This window comes from Physeter macrocephalus, chromosome 15, assembly GCF_002837175.3.
Source record: "Physeter macrocephalus isolate SW-GA chromosome 15, ASM283717v5, whole genome shotgun sequence".
In the NCBI taxonomy this organism is placed as follows: Eukaryota; Metazoa; Chordata; class Mammalia; order Artiodactyla; family Physeteridae; genus Physeter; species Physeter macrocephalus.
The window spans coordinates 10407817-10416185 of record NC_041228.1 but is presented as its reverse complement, the minus strand read 5'-3'; positions in this window follow the sequence as shown (position 1 = coordinate 10416185).

The window sequence follows — 8369 nt, the reverse complement described above, 5'->3', positions numbered from 1 at the left end:
ACAATCTGATTCAGAGCTTCCTCTCTTAAATCTATACTATAGTATTCATTGCAACCTCTAATACCAATTAGCATAGCTCTAAAAGATATGGCCCACTCTGTCTTTGCTCAAACTATTTCTTCATTGGAATATCCCACCCACTCCCTTTCCTCTTTTGTCTGTAAATCCTGTTAATTCTGTAAGTCTTTGTGTATAGAGGCCTTCACCACAAAACCTGCTTATACTCTAGCTCATCACAAGTGATTAGTTGGGATTTCCCTGGCAGTTATTGTCTTTTCTCTCATTTCAGCATATATTCAGATATCCCCTTTGAGAGCCATAAATGATACAAAGATTGTATGCCTATCTCCAATCCAGATTAAAGTTCTTGCAGGCCTGGGGCCATGACTGCACTGTGCTTTCCACAGTGCTTCCTACGATGCAATGCCATCATAGTCAATATCATTTTAGCCTTTCACCACCACAGGGAAAGAAAATGCAAAGGCTAATGAAAAAAATCCACAGCTTCAAAATGCCTTGTATATTCTTGGCCCTTGGTTGGATATCAATAGTATTATGGGGGTCAGAATATCTAGCTTTGACTTTGTTCTTTGGAGACATTAGGCAATCATTTTCTTCAAACCCCAGTTTTCTCATTTGTAGATGATTACCTGTGTGATAACATATGTCCTGCCTAGTTTAAAGGATTTTACATGGATCTAAAGAGATAACTTGTGGAGAAGTGCTTTGTAAATCGCAATGTGCTATTCAATTATAGGAGGTTGATTATTTACAATGATAAAATATCTTGTATCTACAGGCATTCCTTTCTGATTTGGCAGAAGAAAAATTTGAAAGCAACATTTCCTTGAAGTCTTAATCCGGTTTGAAATCTGATTTTGCTCAATTAATTCTAATAAACCTATAGAAGAGGCAGGTGAAAGCCTCCTCCATAAATCAACAAGCATCTTCCAGGGCAGCCCCAAGCATGCTGTAGGAGGTACCTGGTGCTAGCCTCTGATGCCTGCTTCTCCCATTAAAATGCAGATAAACTTTCTAGATAAGTTGATTAGCCTGAGTCTGTTTATTAGCAGGCAACAAATTCTTCTGCATTGTAGAAACAAGTGAACAAAGCATCCAGGGGTTAATAAGATCTCCTGTTCAGACATCTTTCTATTACTCATCATTTGTTGTTTCCATCCACTCAGCTCACCTATTTCCCATGTTGAACTCCTAACCCATCCCACGTGGATTGCTGAGCTCCAATCCTATAACGCTTGGAGTTAACGAAATTAATTTTCTGATGTTCCCATTTCAACTTTCTTTTATCTCACCTTGCATGTGTCTTATATTTTCCCTCACCTCACTGACTCCAAATATATATATTCTTCAATATACTCCCATCCTAGGGAAGGCTGTAGGTCAAAAGAGGTTAGTTTATCAGTGCGTGAAACATTGTCTCAGGGCCAGTTGGCAAAAGAAAGAACGTAGAAAATGACTGTGGAGTAGACAGTCTTCCCCTTCCCCATGTCCCCTTTAGGGGCTTGTAATCAGGACAACAAATAAACTTGATGTAGTAAACATATAATAGGTCAAATTGGCCATTAGTCTCTCAGGGCATGACTGCACCTCTGTTTCATGTTTCCCTGTTTTAGTGAAAGCTTTCCCCAAGAGGGCATTTCTCAGTCTCTTTGAACTCTGTTGGAAAGATTATTTTTAATACTAGTAACTCATCTTAATTTTCTTTTCCCATAGCAATTTGCCCTGCAGATATAGCCTGACATTTCTCTCCTTCTTATATTTGATTTTATGTGCAAATAAAGTAAGGGTTCCCATTACTCAGAATGGGAAAGAGATAGGACATCTATAGGGGCTCAACATTTGTTGAGCCCCTATAATTTACTAGGCAATGTTCTCTGTGCTTTGCATATTTCATTTCATGAAGTTCTCATATCAACTCAGTGAAATAGGTATTATTATCTCTACTTTAAGAACACGATATCTAATTCTCAGAGACCAGGCCCAAAATTGACCTGGGATTTGAACCTAAGCATGCCCTGACACAAATGCCCTTGCTTTTGGTTATATCAGCTGAGTGTAATGGAGTATTTTGGCTTCTTAAACTTTTTGATTGAAACAGAACCAAAAACAAAATATTTTAAACCATTTTTGATCATAGTATTTCTAGAAAGAAACAATTACTTGGGAAGCAATGAATACCCTTTGAATTTTTTAAATTAAACTGTACTTTGAGATAATTATAGATACATAGGCAATGGTAAGAAATAGTACAGAGAGATCCCGTGTACCCTTTAACCAATTCCCCTTAATGGTAACATCTTTCAAAACTATTGTAAAATATCACATCAGGCTATTGACACTGATGCCATCAAGATATAGAACATTTCTGCCATTAAAAGCATCCCTAATGTTTTCCTTTTATAGTCACTTTGATTTCTCTTCTGCCACACACCCCGACTTAACAGCTAGCAACTACTAATCTGTCCTCCATTTCTACAATTTTGTCATTTCAAGAATGTTATATAAATGGAATCATATAGTATGTAAAATTACAGGATTGGCTTTTTTTCACTCAGCATAATTCTCTGGAGATTCATCCAGGTTTTTGCATGTATCAGTAATTTGTTGCTTTTTATTGCTGAATGGTATTCCATGGTATGGATATACAACAGATGGTTCAACCACTCAGACATTGAGGGACATCTGGGTTGTTCCTAGGTTTTGGCCATTTTGAATAAAGCTGTGATGAACATTTGTGTACAGGTTTTGTGTTTCTTGTGTGTGCTTTTCTTTGGGATAAATGCAATCACTGGATCACATGGTAGTTGCATATTTATTGTAGTTTTTAAAAACTATCAAACTGTTTTCCAGAGTGGCTAAGTCATTCTGTATTCCCACTAGCCATGTATGAGTGATTCAGTTTTTCTGCATCCTCACCAGCATTTAGTGCTGAAACTATTTTTTTTAAAGTTTGTCATTTTGATAGGTATGTAGTAATATCTCATTGTGATTTTAATTTGAATTTTTCTAGTGACTAAGGATTTTTTTTTTTTTTTTGGCCGCACCACGCGGCATTCGGGATCTTAGTTCCCTGACCAGGGATTGAACCGGGGTCTTGGCAGTGAAAGCACCAAGTCCTAACCACTGGACAGCCAGGGAATTCCCTAATGACTCATGATATTAAACATTTCTCATGTGCTTATTTTCCACCTGTACTGTGTATCTTATTCATTTACATGTCCCTTTATGTTTTTGCCCATATTTTAAATGAATGATTTTTTTTAAACTGTTGAGTTTTGATATATTCTTGATATTAGTCATTTTTCAGATATGTGGTTTGCAGATATTTTCTCCCACTCTGGAGCTTATCTTTTTATCCTCTTTGCATCATCTTTTGCAGAGAAAAGGTTTTTAATTTTCATGAAGTCCAGCTTTTCAGTTTTTGTTTTTGTGCATCATGTTTTTGGCATCAGCTGTAAGAACTCTTTACCTAGCCTTAGATTCTGCAGATTTCCCCCCATTGAATTTCCTTTGCACCTTTATAAAAAAATCAATTAGATTTATCTGTGTGGGTCTACTTCTAGTTCTTTCTGGGTCTATTCTGTTTCATTGATCTATATGTCTATCCCTTCACCAATACCATAATCTTGATGACTGTAGTTATATAAATTCTGAAATGAGGTAGATTCCTCCCACTTTATTTTTTTAAATTGTTTTATCAATTCTAGTTTCTTTGCTTTTCCATATAATTTTTTTCTCCCATAACATCTGTTATCATATTTTTTTCTGATAGTTTCTTCTTTTCTCTTCAAAAACTTTAGAAGTTATTTTCTTCTCTAGGAATATTAAAAAAATACCATATTCCCCTTACTTAGGTTTTTTACTAACAACCTGCTAACCAAGACATATTTGTTTTTCCCTATTCTTTACAACAATTTTTTTTTCAACTCTGTCTTATAGATGCTTCCCTCAATCTTTTTTTTTTTTTTTGGCAATAAAATGTCCTAAGCTGAACTTATTAGTACCCTATTCATAACAAAATATATATTCTGGTTTGGGGGAGAATATTGTATTTCATTAACTTGAACCACATCAATAAATAGTTTTTAGGCACCGTGCTATGAACTGTGGGCTATAAAAGTGTTCAGTATAGTACACAATATGTAATATATACAGTAAATACATATATGTGTATATCCTATATATATATATATATGATTTTCCTTGAAGATGTTTCATTTACGAAGGTATTTTTTTTAGTTCAAATGAATCAGTATGACTTTTGTCCAGCTTTTGTCTTTTAATAAGTTCTTGAGTCATCTATATGGACAGTGACTACATAAAAGAACTTAAGACTTGAGAAAACAAACATTAAAAAACTCTAAGATGGGCTTCCCTGGTGGCTCAGTGGTTAAGAATCCACCTGCCAATGCAGGGGGCGCGGTTGGAGCCCTGGTCTGGGAAGATCCCACATGCCACGGAGCAACTAAGCCCGAGCACCACAACTACTGAGCCTGCACTCTAGAGCCTGCGAGCCACAACTACTGAAGCCCATGCGCCTAAAGCCCGTGCTCTGCAACAAGGGAAGCCACCACAGTGAGAAGCCTATGCAACAAAGAGTAGCCCCTGCTCACCACAACTAGAGAGAGACCACGCGCAGCAATGAAGACCCAACACAGACAAAAAAATAAATTAAATAAATTTAAAAAAAACAAAACACACAAAAAACTGTAAGACAAGCAAGTTTAACTAAACACTATGAGAAAGGACTAAAAAGCACTCGGGAACTACAGTTTAAGATTTACAGGCTTTATCAAGAAAACAATTCTCTTCAGGACCCTGATTTTACTTTTGGTAATTCTAAGTTAGAAGTGTATAAACTGAAGCCAGTCAATAGGATAAATATGACCAAAAGCATGATGAACAAAAAGTATGTAGAGTGTGACAATCAGTGATTTCAACCATCTAAGATGTTCTTTTTTACTAATCTTTTAAGTGGAAGGTCATCAGTTTGTTCCATTGAACTTAGCTTTAGCTATTGGCCTTTTTTTCAAGGATTTTTTCTGGCGGTTCACCTAGAACCTTAGTTTAAAGTTTCTAACTGTTGCAAATTTACACTCCTGAGAAGACCCTTTCTGCATTTTCAGAGTTTTCATGCTGATAATGACAGTGACATTTCAGAATAAGAGGCAAAGCCATCTCTAATTCACAAGTATCTGTCACTGCAGTGTTGGCTCCATCCCCATCTTTGTAAGTTGTTATGCCCTATGTAAGAAGCACAAAGTTTAATAGTTTTTGTTGTTTGCTTGTTTTTTAGCCACCGTGAGTGATATAACTTTTGACAATAGAGTGTTTTACTCCATCCAGAAAATAAACATTGTTACGAAATATGTTCATGAAGGCATAAAGTCATAGCTGTAGGAGGCAATTGTGTAAAATCCATTTGGAGATGCTGAGGGTTTCTTTTTGATCACGGTTCCACCCATGTCTAAGCTCTACATTTTTAGTTACAGGGATAACATGGATTAACCACAACGTCTAGAAAAGTTTCCCCATTGGAATTTTAAATTGTGGACAGTTTTCCCCTACTATGGGATATCTGCTGGAAGATTTTGGCAAGTGTCCATTTGAGGTTTTATTCAGTGTTAGAAAGCAGCTGTCTTGGCTTTGCTAGATATTATTCTCATGGATCTTAAAACTCATTTGGTCCCAGTATTTCTTTTAGAATTTGGGTCAAAATTTGTGTCTCTAGTGAAATCCTTTAACTTTTCCATGGAATTGTCTTTATATTACAAGATGTTCACAGGTAATGACTGGACTAGAGAAGCATATTTAGCATGATGATATGGTAAAGCATTTAATATATTTGTAATAGTATCTCTTTACCTATGAGCCTCCACCTTTAGGACAGAAATTTTTGTGGGGCAGGGGGAAGGAAATATCTTAGTTTGAACATCATCCCAAGATGGTTAAACTATTTCAAACTTGTATTGGCTATCAGAGAATGTATTTACACTTTTATTTTTAACAATTTGATGTGTCTTAGAAAGGACTATTTGTTCAGCAATTTGAATCAACTGGGTTTCCAGTGAGGGATTAGCTTGCATAAGAGAGACTGAGCTAGCTATTGCATATCCAACCTAGCATTATCGCTTCTCATTTTTAAGATAAGTTCTGGCAACAGAAATATATTAAGTCAAGACTTAAGGGAGTGTCCAAAAGATCGGTTCTGGGCATAGTTACTTCTTGAACACAATCTAGAAATTTTATTTCATTATGTAAGTGTAAGATAGTTTTTAGATTAAGGGGCAGTAACAATATTTCATAGTTCCGTAGTTGACTAGCAGAAAAATGTTGGTCATTTTCAGTTGAGAATAGGGATTATGTTGCATGTGAAATCATCAGATTTAAAGATGATACTGGTATGAAATCCAAAGATACTTTGAATAGTGTAGCCAAGACCCCCATTGCTCTAAGGCAAAAAAGGTAAGACTTGGCTACTGTATCAAAGCATAATCTAGAGTAAGCAATGGGTCTTTTTTTTTTTTTAATTTTATTTATTTATTTATTTTTGGCTGTGTTGGGTCTTCGTTTCTGTGCGAGGGCTTTCTCTAGTTGCGGCGAGCGGGGGCCACTCTTCATCGCGGTGCGCGGGCCTCTCACTGTCGCGGCCTCTCTTGTTGTGGAGTACAGGCTCCAGACGCGCAGGCCCAGTAGTTGTGGCTCACAGGCTTAGTTGCTCCGCGGCATGTGAGATCCTCCCAGACCAGGGCTCGAACCTGTGTTCCCTGTATTAGCAGGCAGATTCTCAACCACTGTGCCACCAGGGAAGCCCAGCAATGGAGCTTTGAAGTGTGCTATGTGGTTGAGTTAATAGCTCTAGAATATGGCCTAGTATGTTAGTAAATACAAAAAAGAAATTTATGATTATCTGAGAAAAAATGATCTGGATTCGTATGTGCTCTGCACTAATTATTCCATCCCTGTACATGAGTGTTTTGCCCATAAGAATTCTGAAATTATAGCTAAGTATTTTTCTTCAATCACATATAATGTAGAAATATTAATCATATCCAGGATGTTTTCCTGGGACTTTCAATGATAATTATTCTGTAGTGCAATTTATCAGGAAGTATCATTTGTAAGGTGAATTTTATCTTACAAGTTTGTTTTGATTTCTAGCTCGTTTACTTTCTAATAGTCTGTGTAAATGTTCGGTTACACGTTGAAGATATTCTGAATTGAAAATTACCCATTTCATTTTTTTTTCTGATAAAGTTCCTTAATTCAGGTCTGAGCTTATTTGCGAAAAGAGAAGATAAACTTCTCTTAAGCTGTTGTGTCTACCCAAAATACTGTTTGGGAGTTTTAAAGACTATTTTTGAAAGACTACTAATAATTTGGCTTACAGTTTTGAATCCTTATACAATCTACTTCTAAGAGAAAGTCTTCTTAAATTGCTTTTATGCAGTACATTTCCTTTTATTTATTTATTTATTTATTTTTGCCTTGTCAGGGCCATTTAAAAATATGCATAACGAGGCTATTTAAATTCTCTTCTGGTCTTTCCCTCCTTGCTCCGTTTAACAGTTTCTCCTGTCTAAAGGGCTAATAATTTAGTGAACAAATTCTGTGGCAGATTTTGGTATAACTTCTAGAGGCCTAGGAAAAATTTTAATTATGGCTCTCAACTTTTCTCTACACTGGTTTAAATGCAGCTTTTATATATTTCCTTCTGACTTAGGAATTTAAAAGATATTGTGTGCAGTGTGACTGTTCCTTTCCTGAGAACAGCTCTCCCAAAAGGGAGCTCAGGAGGTCAGAAGAAGGAGCAGAAGGAACTGGAGGATAAGACAGAGAGGTGCAGAGAGATGCAGAGAGGTGCAGAGAGATGCAGAGAGGTGCAGAGAGATGCAGAGAGATGCAGACAGGTGCAGATAAATGCAGAGGTGCAGAGAGGTGCAGAGAGATGCAGAGGTGCAGAGAGGTGCAGCGAGATGCAGAGAGGTGCAGCGAGATGCAGAGAGGTGTAGAGAGGTGCAGAGGTGCAGAGAGGTGCAGAGAGGTGTAGAGAGGTGCAGAGAGATGCAGAGGTGCAGAGAGGTGCAGCGAGATGCAGAGAGGTGCAGCGAGATGCAGAGAGATGCAGAGAGGTGCAGAGAGATGCAGAGAGGTGCAGAGAGATGCAGAGAGGTGCAGAGAGATGCAGAGAGGTGCAGAGAGATGCAGAGAGGTGCAGAGAGATGCAGAGAGGTGCAGAGAGATGCAGAGAGGTGCAGAGAGATGCAGAGAGGTGCAGAGAGATGCAGAGAGGTGCAGAGAGATGCAGAGAGGTGCAGAGAGATGCAGAGAGGTGCAGAGAGATGCAG